Here is a 9,694-nt window from a genome sequence, read left to right on the forward strand (position 1 = left end):
GACTGGTTTTCTGCAGAACATTTGCAGGAAATCTGCTCTATTATTTCATTACAGGTATGGAGCATATGTCCATTTGCAAAAACACTTTTTTGCTTTCACAAAGTTTACAGGAGCTTTTATGGCCAAGAAAAACTAATAGAAGAATGCCTAAAACTGCAAAGAAGAAAACCAAACAAACCAGGAAAGTTCTTTGTGTCATACAGAGCTGATTCTGTTTTTACTCATTAGCAATGTCTTTGAAAAGTGAAGTTCAAATCTGACAATGCAAATTTGGTTACAATCTTAGTTGAACAGGTAGAAATGTCTATGGACCCACCTTGCAAAGGCAGACATGCTGACTGTAGACACACGAGACTCTTATGGGACTATATAAAAGATTAAAATGAAATATATGGGATAAAATTATAGGGAGGAATGACAGAAACAAAGTGATGTAATCCAGTTCTTATGAGGCTGATGGACAATTAGGGGCTCTATCAGCAAGGATGGAAAGTGAAGAAATTCAGCTAAATGGTAATCTTTCAAAACTGAGTATGGTTTAGTCTTGTCTAACTAACACTGTCCTAATAATACTGCTTTTTTGTATGATGCAAAGAAATGAGGTTGAGACATGATGATAGGAGGTGAAATACATAATTGATTCCAAACTCAGGTTTGAGATCCAAACTCAATTAATTTTGGAAATCTTGTCAAGATATGCCTTGCCTTTTAAGTGAGATACCCCTAACATTCTCTTGCTACAAAACTTAAAAGATGGATGAAAAGGTTTAGACCAGCTTTTCTGAAGGCTTTTGTAGGGATCCACTATGTGGATAAAAGCAGGTAGTTTAGACTGGTTAAGCTATAGATCTTTGTATATCAGTATTTTCAATATTGTTACAATTGGACTCTGATAGTTTGCTGTTTTCATCAAAGTCTTTTTGATAGTGCCAGTATTTTTAGTTCTAACTCATTTTTTCATACATCAGATATTGCACAAAGGTTGGACTGGAAAAAGCTTGCTTTATTCATTCAGGGACAGAAAAAGCATTTTTTCAAAGTACATGTATATGTGCAGTATGGCCTTACAGTCCCTTTTAAGAACTGAGTGTGTCCATGACCTCTCAAGAGAAGCAAAGCTACAACAGAATGCATGTGTGGTAGCAGAGCTGAAAATGAATCCTGAATCTCTCTTCGCTCTCAGCATTCAGTTAATTGCCCTTGCAGACAAGACACCAGCTATGATCCAAACAGAAAGGGCTTGTTCTTTTAGTTTTCTCTTTGAGTCTCTAAATTCATGTTAACTTGTCTTAATTTGCTCTTTCACCAAGTGTAGTGCATTTACTGCTCTGATAGCTGCAGTCGTTCCTGACACACTTTCCAGTAATGCTGACACACAAACAGGGGTGTCATCTGCTGGGTATCCACATCCATTCTCATCAACGTCTGCAGTATTAGGAGGAGCTCATGATTTTCTACCCCATGGACAGCACTTCGGCTGATGAATAGATACAGATAAAAGTGGAAGCTTCTGTTTCAAAGCAATAATGCCATAAAAGCAATTCTTTATTCACCATGTGATAAAATTCAATCTTCCAATTTCTGCCTGTGATGGAGTTGCTCCTTCCCTACTTACTATTACATTTCCCCTATTTCTCAACATAAATTTCTGAGTGGGAAAAGTTGACCAAACCATATCATGTGTTACTAAGGATCAGCTAGGCTCACGCAACATGTGCACAGTTCTCGAACATGTCACTGTTATTCAATGTGCTTTAATGAAACAAGTCTGTAAATTGATTGCAAACTTGGTAGTGCAAACAAGGAATGTTGCCTCTTTCAGTGACTGCGGTTGTAAGAACAGCTTTGTTTAAAGCAGAAAAACTGGAACATTCTCTGCAAATGTCCAAGTTGTGCAAAAGCTGTCCTTTGCAATGAGACAGACCCAGAGATTTCAGCACTGGTTAAAACTGGTTTAGTGAATCAATACTGCTTGGAGCTGTTGTAACACACATAATTAAAGCACTTTTCAGATCATAGCTGAATATATTTTTTTGCTCCTATTATTACTGCTCCCAGGTGTCATGGTTTAACCCCAGGCAGCAGCTAAGCACCACGCAGTAGCTTGCTCACCGCCCCCCCCCCAGTGGGATGGAGAGACAATCAGGAAAAAAAAAGTAAAACTCGTGGGTTGAGGTAAGAACAGTTAAATAGAACAGAAAGGAAGAAACTAATGACGATAATAACAACAATAATAAAATTACAATAATAATAATAATAAAAGGATTGGAATATACAAAACAAGTGATGCACAATGCAATGGCTCACCCCTTGCTGACCAATGCCCAGTTAGTTCCCAAGCAGCGATCCACCCCTCAGGCCAGCTCCCCCCGGTTTACATACTGGGCATGATGTCACATGGTATGGAATGTCCCTTTGGCCAGTTTGGGTCAGCTGTCCTGGCTGTGTCCCCTCCCAACTTCTTGTGCCCCTCCAGCCTTCTTGGTGGTTGGGCAGGAGAAGCTGAAAAATCCTTGACTTAGTCTAAACACTACTTAGCAACAACTGAAAACATCAGTGTGTTATCAACATTCTTCTCGTACTAAATCCAAACCATAACACATATCAGCTACTAGAAAGAACATTAACTCTACCCCAGCAGAAACCAGGACACCAGGTCACTGTGAGAGCACACAGGCCAGTTTGCTTTACTTCAAAATCACTGAAATATTATTGACTGAGGGCTCAGTGGGAGCCCTTGTTAAGTTCACATATCGCTTAAGAAGGAAGAGATGAAAAGAAAGAAAACAACCCAGTCAGTCAAATGAATCATAAGCACTTAGAATTAGTAAACATTCTTGGAAAATGGAAAGAGAAATCTTTAAATTTCTGGATCCTGTTTCAATGAAGGCACACACTAAAACATATACAAAATTATTTACTTGTGCACAGATCTAAGTTTTCATAACCATTCTTTTCCACCAGTGTGTTGTTTGTTGTTTTGGTTTTTTAGCTGGGAAAAGAAAGGCTTGGGTTTATATCAAATTTTCCCTGGAAAAAAACCCCCAGTCCAATAGGTTCCAACTGCAGGTTGAAGAGGTGTTTGATGAACTCCAAGAACTGTTGTCATAAAATTTTGAAAATGCTGTAGATTGTCCACATGAAACATCCATGTAATGGCCTGAAGGGTGAGCAGGATTAAAACAACAATGCAAATTAGATACCATCTGTTTGTGAAATTTGTAAAATGTAAAAAAAATGGCACTAGTCATCAGTTTTTCCACATTAATCTAAAATGTGCTTGCTTTAGTGTTCCTGCATTTACTACGGTGACAGACTCTTCATCTACAGCACTCCATAGGAAAACAACATCCCTGAACTCTCTTTTTGAAATGAATGGATCCTTTACCAGGTCATTCTTTTCCCTGGCTGAAAAGCAAGTCACACTATAATTTATGCTCAGTAGTTGTATGACACTTAAATATGATTGATTGTCACATTTATAATAGCTGGGTTTTTTTTATTGTCAGAACTGAACAACTCAACTGATCACTAGCCTGCATTGGTATTATTAAGGTCTGGACTGTAAATCCCTTCCTGACACTGAGAAGCAGTTACTCACTGAAGAGCTGCTATAGCTGCTGTGAATGGCAGTTCATCATAAAAAGAACAGGCTTAAAAGTCTGGATTTAAATATTTTATCCTTAAATTTGTCATGCATAGAATCTCTAGGTTGTGATATAAGAAGTCTGGAACTGCTGTTAAAGATACTTGTTCTCTCAGCTACATCAGAAGATCCTCCTGGGCTTATCAATTTAGACTGATAAGACTTATTCAAGTGTTGAAATTTCAGTCACTAAAGTTTTAGGTGCAGTTTGGCTAGCTAGCACCAATGACAAAGTTACAGCTCTGCTTTGAATAACCTTCCTTCCACTCCGTAGCATGCCAGTTTCGTTTCTCCAACACGCCCAGGATGCTGTATAATTACTTTCCACAGATCTTGGCATGGGAGGATAATTATGTGACGTTTCTTTCTGGCTGGAAGACTTTGTGTCACAGTGGCCTGTTGGATAGAGCTTTTCTGGGGAAGAATTGCAAAAAAAAAAAAGGGAGCTCTTTCTCGCCAGCCATTAGAGGGCACTGAAATTCCATCTTTTTATACAAGTATCCGTTTAGTCACACTAAATCCCAAGGGCACTTTCTGAAGGTTAACCAGCCATTCAGGTATCAACAGTATTTACAATCAAGTGACGTTTCCTACTCTTTTGGGGTGGACTCACATATCTGGTCTCAGAATTGTAGAGTACATACCTAGTGAAGCCTAAACAGCCTGTAATCAATACCCATTTTACACTACAGATGTTTTCCCCAGAAATGTGCCGCAGATGTGGGTTTCCCAGACATAACTGTGTCCTATGACATTCCCAAAGCTGCAATACCGAACACGTGCATTTATTTGTAGACACATTTAAGAGGAGAGGGCAAGATGGGAGCTGATCAGTCATTCTCTTCATATTTCTGTACTGCTTGGAACGCAATTAAGTGAAGGCTGTGAGGACTTATCTACACAGGAAAAATCTCTCTGATACGTGTCTCCTTCCCCACGATGTTTGCTCGTACCTGTGGTTATCCAAGGCTTTTGAGCAGGAACCGGTTTAGGACGGAGGCTGCGCTGCCTTGGAGCACCCAGTCATCTTGGGTTCAGTCCCTCTCTGGAGTAGTCTCAACTAGTCTGGTTTGGGTCAAGGCAACAAAGAGTTTGCTGTTAAACCAAGATAATTTATGGCAAAATTGGTTCAAGCCTTATTGTCTACTATTGATGGGGAGTATATGAAAAAAGCAACTTGAAAGAATGGTAAGGGGAATATTTATATTTTTTCTAACAGTTCAAAATAAATAAAGATATATTTCATGGAAATGGGAAGCATGGTAAAGGTTGCTTTGGTAATAAACTATTTCCAACGTTTGTTTCTGCTAATCAAATTTGTGAAAATGAAAGCAATATATTGATCTGTCTAATGAAAAGGTGAGTCATTGTATGGTTTTTATCAACCACATTGTCTTAAACCGAATGTTGGAAATATAATAAAATAAAGTTTATGTTAAAATAAAAAATTTACCTGAGTAACATTTCCTTCAGCCATAACAAAAATGCAGTGATTTAAAAATAGTTATTTTTAAATAGAGTATTTAGAAAATTCTATACATTAAAATCCAGCAAATTCCACTCTTTTGTAACAGGTTGTCTACAGAATAAATAATATATTATCTAATACTTATTTTCTGTCTCTAACAGGCTGGCAATTTAAAAAATGTCTTTTCTTTGCAGTAATATATTTTCTGTTTCAGTTTCTTATTTTGATTACACTATAAGCTGCTCTTTATGCATTATTAGAAAAAAAATGCTCTTTCATTAAAGAACTTTTCACAAGCTGAGAAATTACCATTCATAAGCTAATTACAGTGAAAACCATTTATTCACTTTTCTGTAATGCTTCAGGAATTACTAAGCATAAGAAAACTATTCATTATTTAAAAAAATATTATGCAGGAACTACATTTTAGAAAATTTGTATAAATTACATTCTGTAGCTTCTACTTGTATGTTGTTACATACAGTGTTTCTATGGGACAGAACTTTTCTCATAGATGCAATCTTTCAGCCAATCATTTCTGAGATTCAAAGTGATCTATCAAAGGTATAATTCTAATTTAAATCTGCTGATACTGAAGGATTTTCTTGGCCAAATTACCACAAATTTTGTTGCAATAGAGAAATATTTATGAAAACTCAGTTGCTAAGTTAAATGCTCATATTTTCACCTAATATGTAGAAAATATGTTATGATAATGGTGTGAAGCTTGCTGTTTACAACAATGTTTTATTATGTCAAGTACTTTTTCAAAAAGCGTCAGTTTATCCTTTAGTCATACATTCAATGAATTTCATTTCATCAAAATTTAGAGTAACCTGGTTGGACAATTCTGTCATTTTATGAAATCAAATTTCCTCATGTGCTGTAAATGTTTTGTTTGGGGGGGTTTTTTTCCCCCCTAAAAATTTGTTTTTCAAAATAACGTAAATGAAAATTCCTTACTGTGTCCCCCAAAGCAATCAGGTTTATAAAGAATTAAGAATGAAGCAGTCTTACTTTGGATTTCTAACAGAGGAGCAAAATGGAGCAGAAATAGCATTGCTGACAGTCGGAAGTCAGTACGATTAAGAGAAGAGCAATGGTATGTTTATGGCCATCGAGCAGTACTTATGCTTTGGACACCTTAGTAGCTGTTCTCCTAAAGAAATCTCCAGCTGGGCTACACGTGGCCTTGAGCGTGCTCACAGCCTGCCCAGCTCTAAAGGAGAAATCTATTGTCACCCATCAGGTTGCTGGCAATCATTTAAACCATAGTGACAGTTTTGTCTGGCTTCTGGATTACTACAGCTTTCATCTGAGAAAGAGTGCAAGGGATTTTAATTTCACTAGGTTCATGAGTGATTTCTAACAAGGTAATTTTGGGTTATAGGAGAGGTTTCTTTTCTAGAAATAGTAAGTTACCTTTGTAAGGGAGATGAAAATCTCAACAGTTTGCTGTTATTATATTGCAACTGGGGTTATAAAGATGTCAGCTTGATTTTTTAGTTACAATGCCATCTAAGTACGAACATCCAAATACTTAAATATTTATTCAAACACTGCGTAGAGTTGGCCCGCTGAACTCAGTTGCTTAGTTGTCTCCAAGAGTGACTTCTGAAAAGGCAGTTTCTCAAAGAAAGATCATTACTCCTTTGCCCTGGTTATTATTCTGGAAAGTTAATATTTTTCTGCCCCATGTTCTGGCAGCCTTATATGTGTCTCTCATGTAATGAAAACTTTTTTCCCCAAAAAGAGGATACCACAGACATGTAGAAGATCTTTAGCTACACCACTATCTGCATTTAAAATTATGCAGGACAGGCGCATTGCTCTAACATTAATATATCATTTGGTGTAAGTTTTCAGTGCATTTAACTATTATGTGTGACTAGTGTCACGGTGTTCTTCTATGGTATATTTTGATTTAAACAGGGAAAACAAACGCAAAACCACCACACTGCACTTGTATAAAATCTCACCAGAAATTATTGATAACTTTAGTCTAGAATACTTCAGAATACATGGGCTAACAGGAGGAATGCAAAAATCTCTGGAAATAGGGACTACAAAATGCAATGTGTATGGGTGGTCCACTCCATAAGATACAAAAAAGCCCTGTCATGAATTGGCCAAACTGCTGTTCACATCTATGCAAGGCAATGAAAAATTAAAACAAGGAGGAATACTCATACCAGAAAATATTTGACTTCAGTAATCAGTAATATCTGGGATACATTTACCATCCCAGCCACTGTTGCTCTTCATATTGAATATGGGAGGCAAATGAAGGTGGGAGAGGGACGTGGCATACTTAGACCTATTATTTCTTAGTGCTGTGTAGCACTGTAGATTTTCTGCACTTTCTGAAACAGCAGATGCAAACATGCGAATTTGCCAACATTGCAGTGTGGAAGGTGATTGAAGTCGAAGTTGGTGGAAAGGTCTAAAGGCTCTTGGCCACCACAGTAAAATGACACGTATATCTTGCTTGGAATTGTTTGTCTCTGTTTCTGTTTTCTATATACTGTCCACCCAGGCACTTGAAGAGTTCCTAGCCCAAGAGGAGGGATGGGTGGCACTTAGATTCAGCACATGGAAACAAAAAGTACAACTGAGAATAGCAGTTAAGCAGAATTATGTGAGGATCACGTGAAAAAGTGAAATAACATTGGTAAATGTCCTTGTTGTTTCTTGGCATCCCATTCCTAGCGTGTACACAGCAAGTTGTCTGCTCAGAGGACTGAGATGCAATCTGCTGCGGGTGACTAGCTGCAAAGGAGCAGAGCCACTTGCTTCTCGCTCTTCTTTGGGAATGGTGTGCTGCAGATCAGACGTGGGGGTCTTCTTGAGGCCTCTGCAGCAGTAACAGATAATGTCTTGCTTGTGGTACAGGTGAGACTGATGAAATCACTAGGAGACTTTTATGCCTCTGCTTACCTTTCATCACATCAGTGATAAAAATGGCGACTACCTATTACCAGAAGGTCATGGCTGATTTTGCTGTCATGACGTAGGAGTCAGGCTTACAGCTCAGTGCAGAAGATCCTGAGTATAACTGATTTGAGCCATGTACTTAGTTGCATTTTTAAGCACTGCTAGTGCTAGGTAGATAATACATTCAGGCTAAATGCTGGTCTCTGCACAGGCGAAATAAGTGGTCTGTGTACAGCAGACTTCTATAGAGACCTCGGACCTTTTAGGTGTTTTTTTTGTGTGGCCAGATTCTCATAATTACCAACATTTCTCTTGATTCCATGTAATCCCCTTTTCCCTTTCCAAAGCCACATGTAGGCAGGGAACACGGAAAAAAAGCTCTTGAGGACTGAAAAGACCTCTACCTTTGCATCCTAAGAGCTGGTGTTCAGAGGGGGATGCAAAACAGCAACATAGGCCTATGTCCAGGAACACAGAGATATGACTTTTGAAGTCTAGTTCTTAAACTAAATTCAGGATATGGGGAAAGGTGTGAGCTGAAGTCAGCCCATAAAGGAAGTGCCGAGGAGGCCTTTTCCCTCTTGAATGACCATCTAGATTGCAGAGAGGGCTGCTGGGAGGCTCAGCAGCTAGGACCTCAGTCCTGTCTACTGCGAGCACATAGGACAGAGTAAGATGGTTGAAGTGATGCAACGTCCTGAATTGGAGAAGGCGGATGTAAAAAATAAGCTAGTTGGAGGTGAAGAACAGGAATCCAGAAAAAAAGATCATCCGTCACTTAGAGTGCCAACAAAGACAGTGGTTTTGCCAGTGTTGCCAGGCACAGAGAGACCGTGGCAGAGCCGACCTCATCTGCAAAAGAGGATGAGCAAAAGCAAGGTCCGGGAAGGAGGCTGGCGTAAAGGCAGTGTGTTACTCAGGTAGGAGTTGGTTGATGAGCGCCAGGCAATGAACTGCTTGCAGGCAATGAACTATGATGTGCCCCTCAAGGTTAAAGTGGAAAAGAGTGCTCAGGAGGGTAAGAGGAGATATGGAAGAAGACCCTTGGTAAAATGGAAGGGAAGATGTCTGCTGTGAATGTTAGGCATTTCATATTGAATCCCTGAAGCAAATATTAGATTCCTTTTGAGGAAACGAACCTCCAAGATGTGATTTAAAAAAAAAGAAAATGGGAATGTACAACTTTAAGCCAGACCCCTAACATTTTGGCATCCATCTAGTGACGTTTGAATGTTGCGGGATTGGGGCCACTGCTGTTTCTTATTAGGCTGTGAGGAACAGCTACATGTTTCTAATGATATTCTGTTTGTTGACTAATTAAAACCGGCATTGGGAAAGTGGCTGGACCATCACAGGGAGAAATTTTTTCTATTCCTGTTTCTATCTTTTAAAAATAGAAAACAGATGTTTCTTTCATTCTCTACTGCCAAGCTGTAGGGAATCCCAAACAAGAAAAGCATCCGTGATGCAGGCAGCTCTGTAGAGCCTATAACCATGGCAGGAATACCGGTGTGGACAGGACATTGTCTTGTGCAGGGTTTCTAGGTTACCAGAGCCAGTTGATTTTTGTCTCTTTTTTTTTTCTCATTTAACTCTGTTTTCTCATATAACATTGTTTGTCATGTTCTTCTGATGTGACTAGAACT

Source organism: Buteo buteo, chromosome 18 (genome assembly GCF_964188355.1).
Source record: "Buteo buteo chromosome 18, bButBut1.hap1.1, whole genome shotgun sequence".
Lineage (NCBI taxonomy): Eukaryota > Metazoa > Chordata > Aves > Accipitriformes > Accipitridae > Buteo > Buteo buteo.